This window comes from Macrobrachium nipponense, chromosome 33 (genome assembly GCF_015104395.2).
Source record: "Macrobrachium nipponense isolate FS-2020 chromosome 33, ASM1510439v2, whole genome shotgun sequence".
Lineage (NCBI taxonomy): Eukaryota > Metazoa > Arthropoda > Malacostraca > Decapoda > Palaemonidae > Macrobrachium > Macrobrachium nipponense.
In genome coordinates, this window is record NC_087219.1 from 52,552,436 (window position 1) to 52,568,764 (window position 16,329).

The 16,329-nt window shown below is 36.2% G+C and overlaps 1 protein-coding gene across 2 annotated transcripts in view; it reads right to left on the reverse strand.

Annotated features, from left to right (window-relative positions):
- The window catches only part of LOC135203191 (mucin-3B-like), a 69,228-nt gene that overhangs the window by 51,381 nt on the left and 1,518 nt on the right, over nt 1–16,329 (reverse strand). The window lies entirely within an intron of this gene.

A 16,329-nucleotide genomic window follows, 5' to 3' on the forward strand; every position in this document is an offset into this window, starting at 1 on the left:
GAAAACAGCATCTGTATATGATTTCTTTTCTTTTGCTGAAAACAGCATCTGTATATGATTTCTTTTCTTTTACTGAAAAATAAGCAGCTGTATATCGATTCTTTTCTTTGCTGAAAACCGCACTATGTATGATTTCTTTTCTTGTACTTTGAAAACAGCCATCGTATACATGATTTTTGTCTTTTACTGAAAACAGCATCTGGTAAATGAATTTCTTTTCTATTTACTGGAAACAGCATCTGTATATGAAAACTTCTATTTCTTTGCTGAAAACAAGCCATTTCTTTTGTATATGATTTCTTTCTTTTTACTGAAATAGCATCTTGATATGATTTCTTTTCTTTGCCCGAAAACAGCATCTGTATGATTTCTTTTCTTTTACTGAAAACAGCATCTGTATATGATTTCTTTTCTTTTACTGAAAACAGCATCTGTATATGATTTCTTTTCTTTTACTGAAAACAGCATCTGTATATGATTTCTTTTCTTTCACTGAAAATAACATCTGTATATGATTTCTTTTCTTTTACTGAAAACAGCATCTGTATATGATTTTTCTTTTACTGAAAACAGCATCTGTAAAAGATGATTTTTCTTTTACTGGAAAACGCATTTCTTGTATATGATTTTTCTTTTATTTACTGAAAACAGCAATCTGTAAAAAATATATTTCTTTTCTGGTTACTGAAAACCAGCATACTGTATATGATTTCTTTTGATTTTACTTTGAAAACAGCATCTTTAATATTTCTTTTCCTTTACTGAAACAGCATCTGTATATGATTTCTTTTGCGGAAAACTGGCCATCCTGTATATGATTCTTTTCTTTTGCTGAAAATGGCATCTGTATATGATTTCTTTTCTTTTGCTGAAAACAGCATCTGTATATGATTTCTTTTCTTTTGCTGAAAACGGCATCTGTCTTATCTAAGCCACAAATCACAGTGGACCCTCCATATTCGCGGGGGGTGAGTTTCAGAAACTCCCCCCCAACAAAAAAAGCTAGAATCCAAGAATACTTAGAACCCCTATTCAAAACACTTACAACTGCCTATTTTGTTAGTTCAAACTCAAGAAAACCCACTAAACATGTTTATACCTGTTTTTTAAAAGTTTGATCACAAAAAATACATTTAGCCATGAAATTGATATGGAAATCTAGTATAACTTGTAGATATTACTAATAGAAAACTACAGCAATTATGCGAATTTCCCGCAAATAATGGGTAGATAAGGTCCATAGAGAAATCTGTGAATGTGCGAGTCCGCAAATCTCGAGAACACGAATATTGGGGGATCGACTGTATTATTACCATATATATATTATAATTCAGAAGGTGAAACCTGTTCATATGGCACAAGCCTACAGAAGCCATTGACTTAAAATTTAGGCATCCACAGAATACTGTATGGTGTTCATTTGAAAGCAACTACTATAGTAAATAATAGGAAACATAGAAAGCATAGCAAAGTTATGAGAAAGAAATGATAATTAGCAAATCAAAACATGAAATTGTCAATAAACAGACAAATACGGAAATAAATTGTGTTAAAATATACAAGAAATGTCTTAGGGTAGTACTAATGCAGTGCATGTCTGCCTGAACTTTTAAGGTTATATGTGTACAACATCCTTAGGGAGACTGTTCCACAATCCAACAGTGTCAACAATAAAACACTAAGAAGTTTGACAGCAAGGCATATTTACTGCATACTGGTGTTGCTGCTCAGCAAATCTGGTCACTCTTTGGTGGAAAAGAGGATCAGAGATCAATTGTAACAGTGAAAGTTCTCTCTTAAAATACAAAATGATAAAATGCAAAAGGCACATGGCAAAGGTGACAATTTCCCACTAGCATTTCACTGGTTACTATATTTTCACCTGACATGCCCTCATAATCATTAATTGCTGTACCCGTTTCATTCAAGTACACAGTTTCAATTAATTTCACTAATGTAGTAGGAAAATCAGTGACTTATGAATATACTGTACATAATATTGGTTTGTGGATGCTGTCATATGACTTTTCATTATCAACAAAAGCCACCAGAAGGGAAAGACAAACATTTGTAATAGTGTGGCACAGTGTTGTTATTCCAAAGGCAATAACTTAATAATACTTAAGAAAAAGGCACGAAACGGATAATAAGAAAAGAAAGAGGGATAAGAGAATGAAAATAATCAATTTTACGAAGGTATCGTTTTCTCGGACTCGACCCAAAACGATTAGGCGTTAGCCCACAGGCATCTGGTCTGCATCTCCCAGGCATCTTCGAGAAATTGGAATCCAACCCATTACGCCTCATCTCCGATGATTAAGTGATTCTCTGGCACGCCCGACATTTGTGACACTTCAGCGTCAGAATTAATGTAAGGTGGACCTTTTCAAGAGCCTTCTGTTTAATATAACCAAGGGAAATTCAAGGCTTCCTTGTTTCAAAGGTGGATCATGTGAAAATCTAAGCTCCACCCTTTCCAAAGATAGGCCTCTAGTATCGACGAATCAAAAGCCATGAGTGTTGGTCATAAGACAGCCCAAAAGGAGTATCAACGAATGACCTATGAGGTTACCAAGGGATACGCCCCTAAGAAGCCAGGACATGAAGAAGGAGGCGTATACAAATTCAAAGCCTACGAATTACTGTAGAAGACCTGACAGGAAGGCGGTCTTGTATAATGTTTGCAGCCACTAAGGCACAAGAAGTCTTTCAGAAAATGCCACACCCAGTCAAAATCCAAAAATCCAAAGGCGGGGCTAAGGAGATTTCAACTGAACAAAAAGGCGAGACAGAGAGAGAGCAGGCAGAAAAAGGGAGCAGAGAAAAAAGGGGAACAGAGAAGCCAAGAGAGAGAACAACCGGGGAGCCTGAGGGGAGAACTGCAGTGGCATGGCCGTGAAACAGAGAAGGACAGAAGAAGAACAGGTGCAAAAGTGTGGTGTGCGAAGCAATCAAAGACAGTGAAAGTGACAATCAATACTCAGTAAATTTCCCTCGTGCCTATAGACTCGTAATTGCAACAAGTGCCAATTAAGTTTTATCAGTCCAAAAGCCCAGTAACTCAGAAGGTGGAAAAACTTTATAAGTACCCCAGCGAAGAATAAACCTATGTTAAGAAAATATCAATCTTCATTTCTCATCCAAAACGATAACCCTTTTTGCTGGTTCAATATCATGAGCTTTCAGCAAGGTAAGAAAAATTTATATAAGTCTAATTCTCCAAAGTACAGCCTCCACGGCACACGTTACCTTAGAGCTGTGTACGAGAAAGTAAGTACCGTCACAGATAAATTGGTGGCAGAGCGACGGGATACGATGAGATAAAGATTGATATAGTGACAAGATTAATTGATGTCGAGCGGTATGATAGGAAGACAAAGACACAGCAAAGAAATGATGATCAGCGACGCGAATGACAGTTAAAAACAGCGGCCGCGAAACGGAATCAAAAGTTTAGTGTCGGCATAAGAGATTTCAATCCATTCACGCCACTCGAAATAGAAGGTTCTCCCCCAAAAAGACAGTACCAGTGCTTCCCCAAATTCAAAGACAGTTATCGAGTCGTAACAATAAAAGCGCTCCAAAAAAAAGCCACCCACACTTTGCGAAAGAAAAACTCCACTCCGAAGAACAGTAAAAGAACTTCCACTAGAAGAACAAGATATCGAAAGCGTAAAGAATATATCAAGAGGAAAGAAAACATAATCCCGAAAACGCATCAGTCAACGCAATCGAGAGAGAGAGAGAGAAGTCCCCTTCCCGCAGACGTAACAACGCATCATTCAACGCGCTGGTAGGCGAACGCAAGCTGTCAGACGTAAACCCGGATGTCGAAGACGACGAAAGAAGTTAAGTCCAAATAAATGTCCCACACTTACATAACATTAAACTTTATTAAGAGTAAATTACGCGATTAACATTTCAGTTAGACAATTTCTGGTATTTCAAGATTAAAAGATTTTCACACAGAACTTTTTTTTTGGCAACGAAACTACGATATTTCTTTAGTTTACTAATTATAACTAATCAGCTACTAAGACCTTTTCCCGAACATTTGTATTTACTAACCAATAACTTTAAATTTTAGTTTGAAATTTGAATGTGTCATTTTATGTTATTTTTTGTGATTTTTGTTGTTTTTTGTGATTTCTTGTACTTTGTTTTTTTTTGTTTTAGTATTTGCTTTTACTTTTATTCGTTACGTCGAATGAATGTTTACTTGTTTTTATTTTGTTTGTTTAGGATAACAAGGGTAATTCACGGGAGGTCTCTCGTTAGCGTACACTTTATGGTCCAGTTCAGTATCGTTTTACCAGTACTGTTAAGAGGGTTTTTGTTGTTGTTTAAGAATCGCTTACCGGTAACGTAAGACTTTGAGAATATTTCAGGGGAAAATTCCTTTATTTTTTTTTGGTGATCGAATACTTTAGTAAAAACAGTTTATTGTTATTATCATTTTCTTTTGGGGTATTACGGTCATAACTTTGATACTTTTAATGATACTCAGTACTTAAGAAAATTTCTATTAACGAGTCGACGGTCAAAGGGAGACCGACTCCTTATCAGAACGTAAGAACGCTTGTGCTCACGAGATGTCAAACAAGGAAATTAACCATGCCGGAAGGTACACAGTCCGCGAATTCGAGCGCAGCAGTAATGGGAACACATAAGGGACATGTGATTAATCACATAGCTAAATTTTGCGGAAGAAAGGATGGTCAGTTAGCTCGTAACTTAGAAAACTGGATAGAGCAAGTGGAGACACGCCTAGATAGCATAACGGGGACAGATAGAGAAAAGCTTATTGAAGCCAAGAGTTATCTTGATTTGGAAGCCGGAGGAGACTTAGAACGATACGTCCACTCCGAGACTTACCGAGATCTTAAGAATTGGGAAGAATTGAAACGGTATTTCAGGAAGGTTTATTCCACAGTTGGTGAAAGAGATCCAGTTACTAGCTTGGCAAGGATAGTGCGTCAATTTAAGTTAGACGAAAGACGTTACCAAGAGTTTAGCTCTCAGTTGTATAACAATATGAATGAATGGGGTAACTTCATGGAATCCACAGGTTGGATAGAGGTAGAAGGAGGCAAGCAAAAAATGCTAATGAGTCATGTTAAAAAAATATTTAGACTAGCAATAATGATTGGAAGCCTGCCAACGGAAGTCATTGCAAGGATGACTCGTAAGTGGGAGACATCCGATGATGTAGCAGAGGTAGAAACCAAAGTCAATCTCCCCCAGCTAAAGAAAATAGAGATTCCGCTCCAAATAGATATCCCAATCAAACAGCAAGTATAGGGTATCAACCAGTTCAGCCAATGTCAGACGACGCAATGGGAAATTTTCTGCTTACTGGTACAATGAATCTTCCTCTATAACAGAGAGAACGTCCGGAATGTCAAGGCTAAGCCCAGCTACACAGGTTAGCAAAGTTGATGTAGGGAATGAATATAATTATAGACCATTATTTCCCGCACATGTCGGTCTAGAGAAACCTATTGTTACATTCTTTGATACAGGAAGTCCTAAGAATATAATGTCAGAAAAGGTGTATCGATTGTATTTTTCTCACTTAAGTTTGAACCCAGCGGTAGATTGTAGAATCACAGACGTCCAGGGTAATGATATCCACGTAATTGGACAGTTAGATTTTCCATTTAGGCTAGGAAGAATTGCTCTAAGAGAAAAGGTTCTGGTAGCCAGAGATATACAATTAGCTTTTGCTCATTTGCTGATAGGTTACCCAACTATGGCTAGACAAGGGATAAGCATTGATGCCCCTAGGGAACAACTAGTGATTAACAACGGTCGTGAGATTTCTAGAATACCAATATGCAAGTCAATTAAAAGAACCCAGACTCAAGAGAATCCCACACTGAAAGGTATCTTAAAGAAGGATAAGACAGAGGGAAGATATCCAGAATGCATCACGAGTTCACAACAGATCATTAACCTCTTAGAATCAAATCAATGCACTTATTTAAAGTTAGAGAGGGAATTAAGACTTAAACCAGGAGAAAGCACGTGGGTAGAATGTACAGTAAATCCAATTTTTGAAGGGAAGGAAATTCTCACGCTTACTGAAAAGTCGCAAGTAAACGGAATACATTATTCTTCTAGTTTACATGAAGTTAGACAGAGCAAAATAGCGTTACAGATTACGAATAACAGAGGAGGAAAGGTTAAGTTAACACCAGGTACAGAGATAGGCCTAGCAGAAGTATACTCCATACCTATCCGAGTTGTAGAAAGGGAAACGGTAGCCGCGATCAGTAAAGGAAATGAAAATTACGCTCAGGACATAAAACTGAGAAGAGCTAAGATAGGATCTCATTTAAAGGACATTAAGGAAAACCATGTTAGAGAAGAATTCATAGACTTACTGTGCGAATATAGCGATATAGTCGCTCTTGACGGCGACACCTTGGGAAATACACGCGAAATAACGCACAAGATAGACATTCCATCGAACACAAAGCCAATTTACATACCAGCCTATAGAGTAGCACATTCCCAGGAAGGAGATCATTGAAAGAGAAGTACAAAGAATGAATAGGCAAGGAATAATAGAACCATCTAAATCCCCATGGTCTTTTCCACTTTTGCTAGTTCCTAAAAGGGACAAAACTTATAGAATAGTTGTGGATTTCAGAAAATTGAACCAAATTACTGAAAATGATCCTTATCCAATGCCGTCAATGCGAGATCTTATCGCCACTATAGGGTCCAAGAGATACTTCACCACAATAGATTTATTGCAGGGATTCTTGCAAATCCCTCTAGACGAAGAAAGTAAACCTTTGACTGCTTTTTCCACTAGTAACGGCAGATACCAGTATGTAAGAATGCCATTTGGTCTAAAGTCAAGCCCAGTAACTTTTGTAAGATTAATGGATAAAATTTTGGGCGATTTACTAGGCAAGGAGTTACACTGTTACATCGATGATTTGGTACTAGCAACAGACACTATAGAGGAACACATAGACTTAGTCAGAGAAGTCCTAAAGAGATTAAGAAAAGCCAACCTGAAGCTTAAACTGAAGAAATGTAACTTCCTTAAAAGGAAAATAGACTACCTTGGTCATACACTAAGTGAAAAGGGCGTAGAAGTAAACGACTTAAAGATTAAGTCAATCAAGGAATATCCTACACCTCAGTGCAAGAAGGACGTAAAGTCATTCTTAGGTTTAGCAGGTTTTTACCGCAAGTTCATAGGGAACTTTGCAGTCATATCAGCTCCACTAACTGAACTTTTAAAGGAACACGTATCATTTACATGGACATACGAGCAGCAAGAAGCATTCGATGAATTGAAAGAAAGATTAAACACATCCCCCAGTACTTAGCTTCAGACTTTGGCAAAGAATTCTTTTTAGCCACGGACGCAAGCCACATTGGTATAGGAGCATGTTTAATGCAAAAACAAGATAATAAGTATAATGCGATAGCTTATTACAGTAGGAAATTAAAGCCCTCAGAAGTGAACTACTCAGTAACAGACCTCGAGTCTCTAGCTATTATAGACGCTTTAAAGCATTTCAGATATATAATTTTTGGTTACAAGATAACCGTGTTCACGGATCATTCAGCTGCAGTAGAAATGCTAAAGAACCCTAATTTTTCTGGACGAAGAGCCCGTTGGTTCATGACAGCCCAAGATTATGATATAGAGGTGAAAATATGTCCCTGGAAGACGAATAAGGTAGCAGATGCATTATCAAGATATGTGTCACAAGGTGATAGTATAAATATGATAAGTAAAGAAGAAGAAAAGAATGAAACAATGTGCAATGACGTAAATGTACTCACCATGCATTATACAGAGGAGCTTTCCCGGCAAAATTTCATAAAGGAACAAGAAAGAGATGAAGATATAAGGAACTGTTCAAATACGTTAGAAACGAACGAAAACACAGCCAACAAGAATTAACCGAACTAGGTAGGAAGGTTGGATGTCCCACAGATGCACTAACGGACATAGATGGCGTATTAATTTGGATGTGTCACGAATATGACCCATTTGGTCAATTTCTAGGTGTACTGCACAAAAGGTTAGTACCTAAGAGTCTAAGAAACAAGGTCATTGAGCTAATGCACGATGATGACATGAGAGCTCACCCAGGAAGGGATGAGACAATTAGATTAATCCAAAGAACTTTCCATTGGAAGGGAATTCACAAGGATGTCAGTAATTATGTGAAGAGCTGCAATACATGCAACAGCTACAAGGGAAGAACAGACAAGGAAGTACCACTAGGGAAATATCCTATCCCACAGACTCCTTTCGAAAGAGTATCTATTGATCTTATCACTAATCTTCATACCACGAGTAAAGGGAATAAGAATATACTAGTATGTATCGACGCGCTCACGAGATATACAGAGTTGGTACCACTAACTAGTAAAAGTGCCAAGGAATGTGCAACCGCTCTCTTCGATAAGATATTTTGCAGATATTCTGCCCCACAGCTCATTATTTCTGATAATGGGACCGAGTTCAACAACTCGTTAGTTCAAGAAATTTGTAACGCCTTTAAGGTAGAAAAGGTAGCGATACAGCCGTATCACCCAGCTAGCAATGGCTTGGTAGAAAGGAATAACAGAAAGGTTTTAGACGTATTACGTCACACAGTAGGACAGGATCCTGACTGGGACGTCAATTACCTTAGTCCAATTGTCATTAAATGCAAGGCATCATACGAGTATTCGTGCAACTCCCATAAAAGCTTTGATGGGATATGAACCCAGATTACCTTATGCATGGCTGAATCAGCCAATACAGCCTAATTACTCTGAAGATATCATGTCAAAGATAAGAATCGGAAACTTTAAAGTAATACACAAGCAATTGCACAAGAATTTAGAAGAAGCCCAGCAGAACATGATAGAGAAGCATCAAGAAGGATTAAGGCCTGTAGACTACAAGACAGGATGAAGTCTATATTAAGAAGGAAGTAAGGAGTGGTATTAATTATAAGTTAGCCCACAAAATTCACAGGACCATACAAGGTCGTAGACGTACAAGAAACTAAGATAAAGGTTAAGAAAATGAATAACCAAATGCCTTCCACATATGCTGAATCATTAGAAGAAGAAGAATTTTGGATAAACAAGGACAAGGTCAAGAGAACCAAAGAAGTTGAAGAATCCGAAATGACAGAGACGTCAGAAGAAATTCCAGAAGAAGGAACTAGATATAACCTAAGAAATAGAAGAGTCACTTTTCAGTGAAACAGAAGAACAAACCCATTAATTCATCCAATTATTCCCACGTATTTATTTGATTTCTTTATTGCTAAGTTTACCTTCATCGGTCGACTTAGGATAATCTTTTATTGTTACAATTCTTACTTTAATTAGTCGGTTTTGTAGCAATTTTTTTGAGTTATGTGCACTAACTTCAAATTTATTTTGACTTTGAAGGGAAATATTGGGTATGGAAGAAACAGTTCAATGCGCAGTATAAGGATTTCAAGACGTATATTAAGTTTAATCGTTCCATGAGAACATTCTTAGAAGTAAAAGAATAAATAAGACGGGTTAAGATAGACATTAAGAAATTTTAAGATAAGAGAATTCGTTTCAGAAATGACTAAGATATTGAAGGGGTAATTAATATACTTACTTTGTTCAAATCCATTAGATGTTGATTGATGATAACTTACTAATAAGATATTAATCGATGAAGACTCACTAACAAGAAGTTAATTGATGAAGACTCATTAACAAGATAGTAGTTGTTGAAACTTACTAACAGATATTGATTGGTGAAAACTTACTAATTGTTGTCACAGTAGAAGGAACCTACAAGTATTAACCACTAACCGGTTCCTTTAACCGAGTTGCCAATTTTGTTTTAGTATCAAGCAGTGAAGTTATATTGTTTAATGTACAAGGTTACTCAGAAATTACAGTAAGAATGTCCAATGAAATTTTGCATAAACACAATACACAATCTCAGTAGAAAGTCAAGGACACACTTGTTATTGCATACAAATACACAAGGATATTTTCTCCAAGGACTTGTCACCAAGTAGCAGGTCGCAGCAAACAAGAAGCCATCAAGTGTCGTCAACGAAGAACGAAATTTATTTTCCATAAAAGAAAGACGATATCCACCTAGATAGAATAGGACTGAGGACTGAACCAATCATGTACTGTAAACTTGGATAGTTACCATTATTTTTGCTTCTACCATGCATTTATATAACTTATGTGACTCAAGGGCTTATGTATGTTTAACTTTCAGTTTTTCTTGTTTTTGGTGATTTATTTTGTTTGCATTCAGTTTCATGTTTCTTAATGTGATTTACTCATATTCGAATTCAGTTGATGATTCTTTTAATATTACTTAATCAAGTACTTGTTCATATTCATATTGAGTTTTTTTAATGTTTCTCTGAATGTTACTTACTCAAGAAATTACTCATGTTTACATTCAATTTGATTGTTGCCCTTAACGTTACTTAATCAAGGATTTGCTCATGTTTACATTCACTTTTGATGTTTTTGAGTTAAAGTTTCAATATGATTTCCAAGAAGCATAAGTTAGGAGTCCTCTTGTAGGTATAATATTTGCTTCAGCTTAGATAACGCTGTCGGAGTCAGCGAGGTAGCGGGCCGAGACTGTAATAGTGTGGCACAGTGTTGTTATTCCAAAGGCAATAACTTAATAATACTTAAGAAAAAGGCACGAAACGGATAATAAGAAAAGAAAGAGGGATAAGAGAATGAAAATAATCAATTTTACGAAGGTATCGTTTTCTCGGACTCGACCCAAAACGATTAGGCGTTAGCCCACAGGCATCTGGTCTGCATCTCCCAGGCATCTTCGAGAAATTGGAATCCAACCCATTACGCCTCATCTCCGATGATTAAGTGATTCTCTGGCACGCCCGACATTTGTGACACTTCAAGCGTCGGAGAATTAATGTAAGGTGGACCTTTTCAAGAGCCTTCTGTTTAATATAACCAAGGGAAATTCAAGGCTTCCTTGTTTCAAAGGTGGATCATGTGAAAATCTAAGCTCCACCCTTTCCAAAGATAGGCCTCTAGTATCGACGAATCAAAAGCCATGAGTGTTGGTCATAAGACAGCCCAAAAGGAGTATCAACGAATGACCTATGAGGTTACCAAGGGATACGCCCCTAAGAAGCCAGGACATGAAGAAGGAGGCGTATACAAATTCAAAGCCTACGAATTACTGTAGAAGACCTGACAGGAAGGCGGTCTTGTATAATGTTTGCAGCCACTAAGGCACAAGAAGTCTTTCAGAAAATGCCACACCCAGTCAAAATCCAAAAATCCAAAGGCGGGGCTAAGGAGATTTCAACTGAACAAAAAGGCGAGACAGAGAGAGAGCAGGCAGAAAAAGGGAAGGCAGCAGAGAAAAAAGGGGAACAGAGAAGCCAAGAGAGAGAACAACCGGGGAGCCTGAGGGGAGAACTGCAGTGGCATGGCCGTGAAACAGAGAAGGACAGAAGAAGAACAGGTGCAAAAGTGTGGTGTGCGAAGCAATCAAAGACAGTGAAAGTGACAATCAATACTCAGTAAATTTCCCTCGTGCCTATAGACTCGTAATTGCAACAAGTGCCAATTAAGTTTTATCAGTCCAAAAGCCCAGTAACTCAGAAGGTGGAAAAACTTTATAAGTACCCCAGCGAAGAATAAACCTATGTTAAGAAAATATCAATCTTCATTTCTCATCCAAAACGATAACCCTTTTTGCTGGTTCAATATCATGAGCTTTCAGCAAGGTAAGAAAAATTTATATAAGTCTAATTCTCCAAAGTACAGCCTCCACGGCACACGTTACCTTAGAGCTGTGTACGAGAAAGTAAGTACCGTCACATTTAATCAAGGCAATGACTGCCATTTCTAAAACTAGCTTCTTCATCCCTAAACATTTTATAATTTTTTATCTCCAGCCCATTGACGATGAGCATACGGATTATTTTCTTCACAACTGACATAGTGCAATAACTCTATATATATATTATCACATTCAGTAAGGTCACCTTTCTCTGAAACCTTTCGTGGCTATGACTCCCAATTCCCAATCATTAGGCACTGTTCCCTCATTCCATATTCTGCTCAAGCCTAATTATAAGCGAGTTATTTTTTTTCAACTAAGAACACTTCTGCATGATTCCAACATAGCCAGTCACTTCTTATCTCCTATTTCTTTATCAACATCACTTTAAAACCCACAAATTTATTCAATAGTATATTCACATATTCCTCAGTTTATAGATTGTATAATTTAATCACATTTATTCCCAGTTACAACAAGAGTATATACACATTTATTCCCAGTTACAACAAGAGTATATACATATAATTAAGGAAGTGCATTCTGTACTGTGAAAATCAGAAGTGTGCATTGTGTGTGTGGTATAACCAACCTGTGGCTTATATGCCTAGGCTACATTTGGCATATTCTTCCTGCGGCACTATAGGCTAGGCTACCTTAACCCATTAAAACATTAGGCAATGATGCACACATCAAACAATTATCAAGGCTTTTAAAAGACACACATGACAGGTTTAACATAAAACATACAGTATCTGCACTCAAAAATAAAAGAATAAAATATAGATGGATTTTACCACCAATCAACATACAAAATGACTGTTTTTATTAACTGGTGAATACTAAATTTGAAGTTTTTAATCATAGCATACTGTAAAACTGTGACATTTTTTAAAAATAAATATACTGTACCTGTATTAGCAAAACTATTTACAGACATTTCTGTTCTGTACAGATAGTTTTACTTATTCTCTGACAGTGGGGTTGGAGAGAGGAGTGAAGTTAACTGATGAAGGAAACAGTTGACTGAAAAAAATTACATTCCTCTCTCAATAGTGGCTGTTAATATGTACTTGAAATCCAACAAGTAATTAGTATAAACATTGAAAAAATATGTATCATCACATAACCAACATGTGCACTGCTTGCACCTAATTTACACATGATCTGTTAAAACTAGGGAATATCTGAATTAAAATGTAAAAGCACCAAGTTACTGTATTATTTACCTCTGTCATTCTATATGAAGTTTTGAATAAAATATAAATTTCTATAACTTCTTTCTCCATAAGTTCTGTTTTGAATCGATAGTTTTATAACTGCATTTCTCAATGGGATGGAAAGGGGGGTGGGGCTCAGCAGACCAAATATAAACAACAATTTTCAGTTGAGCAATATTCTGTTTAAGAATATATTTCGCATGATCTAATCTAAAGAAAAATGGCACTCTCATACAGTGATTAAATGCCTACTTTTTCGGTACTTACTGTTCCTTATTACAATCTTGTTTCTTTTCTGTCAATGATGGTAAAATATTTTACAATCAATGATTGTAAAATACACATAACATCATAGTATTTTATAAGCTGAAAATGATATAACTACCAATATAATACTATGTGAACCTTAGCCCTAATCCAAGTGTAACTGTGTACTTCCTATACCAGTTTATGACAAAATCCTGTTATTTTGGGGAACAAGTTGTACTGTAATTAAACACTGCAATAAGCAAAATATTTCAAGACTAGACCAGGTACATGATATATTTCAAAAGGATGAGGTGGTTGGCTATAATTTGGAGGTTATCTTTCCATAACTCTTAACTCGTCCCTAATCTGCGACTCTTCAGTGGTTACTTAATGGTATTCAGTTTAACCACGGCTCCACTGAGAGAAGGCTGCTTATTCTGTGATAATCTGTTGGGACAGATGAGCTTAAAATTCACTATAAAGACATTAAGCTGTTCTTTCACTGACTGAATGCTCAATATAATGACAATCAATGTCTATAAGGACTGAATTAGGTTTGTAACCACTCAAGATTCCAAATATGAAACATAATCCATGGGGCCTTGCTCAGATTGCTTCGAAAAGAACTTTAAGAAGGCTAATCTAGTAGCGCTAAAAGAACATTTACAAAGATACTAATCCATTATGTAAGCACTGACTTTTCTAAAAGAACATTTCCCGCGAGGTCCATAGGGTATGCACAATCTGATCACTTGTAGTCATGGCTGGATTTCAAACATCTGTCAATTTGAGGCACTGTTGTTCAGAAATGATGGAAAACTAATTTCAGAAATCCACTACTGACAGCCATGATCCCACCATCAAAACTTGACAAAAGCATTATTGTAAAGAACACACACTACAAGGCATGAGCTCAAAAATTTAAAAGCTTTAGATATGTTACAATTTTCCTAACAGACATTTTCAATCTCCTTGTAAATGAAGTTTAAGATATGTAATCAAGGTGTTAACAAGATATATAGTAAGTGGTAAACCTATTAGGAATGAAGGGACATGTCCATAAGCGATTTACCTAGATGAAATTTTGTGGATTAACCAAAGCAGCTATAATAACCAGGAACCCCCCTTCTGTGAAAAGACTATGGACCCCCAGATAACAACCAAAATTCTATATTGCAAACTTGAGATACAATTTGTATTACCATGCTACAAAAATGAGTGATAAGAGTCCACAGAGTTCACTGCCTCCTGCCTACCAGAAGGGCTTGGGGTTTGGGTGTTTTTTTTCACTATCATTCCTAAAAATCACACCTGAAGCTTGTTCTCAAAAAAAAAATAAATAAATAAATAAAAAAAAAATAAAAAAATAAAAAAAATAAAAAAAATAAATAAAAAAAAAGTCCTAACGCTCGCAATGACAATTCATAAAAAAGTGATTTGTCCAATTGGCAAACTGTCAAACAAATGGCTACATCAGCTTAATAAAAATCTTGCATAACTGCTTCCATCATTTTCACTTGCTTTGAGACAACCATCATTTCACTTATAAATACGACTTGGCAAAATAATCAGTTAAAACTGCATTTTACAGACTCCCTTGTTCCATTTACTCATTCACCACTTCTTTGTCTGTACACTGCAAAGAATGCTATGCGTAACACAACTTATGATTACACAGGACAAGATCTCAAAGATTCAGAAAGTCTGGATGCAATATAAAGGGGCAGGGGGCAGGTGGCCCAGCAGTGATGGAAGGAGGCAGGTAGGCCCAGGAAACTATAAATGAAGACCCAAATCAATTTGGAAGTGGAGAACTCATTTGATATCCAGCAACACCTCACCCCCCCAAAAAAATATTCTGTACAGATAATGATGATGAGCAATAACTTACTAATAAAATAGGCATTGTATGATTTTATAAATAATACTCTCCAACCTTTATCATTTAATCATTGAAACATTTCCATTTCCTTATTAAAAAACATTTCACTTTCCTTATTAACAACTATATATAACAACCATTCAAATTACTGTCTATGGTTAAATACTTTACAACATTGAAAATTATGAATAAAATAAACTGAATGGAGAGGAATACTAGTCTCTACTAATGCTATTAAAATATACATTGCATGAATATTATATATTTTATACTATCAAACAACTTTATATTGAATAATTTAATCATTGAAAGATATCATACCTTTCCTTATCATCAACCTTGCAAATTACTATAGTATCGCTAAATATACTGTAATATGCAAAAGTGTGATAAAATACAAGAAACTGAAAGGAGAAACTACATACTGTACAAAAATCTTAATGGCAAGATTCCTGGCTATAGAGCAATGGAAAGCCCATTCCATGAGGGGGTTATGCATAAATGTTACATGCAAGGGCTGGTATAGTTGGAATCTCCAGGAATGTGAGTCTGTTGAGGAATCAATCACGAGAATGGCAGACAATTGCGAATAAACGGAACACAAAATGCCTCAAAATGCAGGATATCAGATAGAATGTGTACAAGGCAGAAGACAGTAGCCTTCAATGAAAAACAAGCTGTGAAAATGTTATCCACAATTTTTTTATAAAAAAAAAAAAAAAAATTACTTTTACCTTTCTGCAAGGTTAGATGGGGGGGGGGGGGGGGGGGTTAATGGAATTCAGGTTACTGCTACAGACAAGGATTGCAGGACAGTTTTCAGAAACACACAAAGATCTCATTTCCTATTTTATGAATAACTACCTGAAAAATAATTGGTTTGGGCTAAATTAAGTAAAACATCCATACACATAGATGACTGGCAATAAACTAAAAATAATAGGCACACCTCATGTAGGGCAAATAAGAATTTAATGATAAATCAAAGTTTAAGTATGTGTGGGTTACAAATAGCTATATTCTGGAACTAGGGAGACCCCATTTGAATGAAAATATTCCTTTCGAATAGGAAGTACCTACATACCAGTCTCTAGCTAATTATAGGTATACCATTTTAATTATTAAAAATGAAGCCTCATAGTTTAGTAACTGTAAGGTCATTT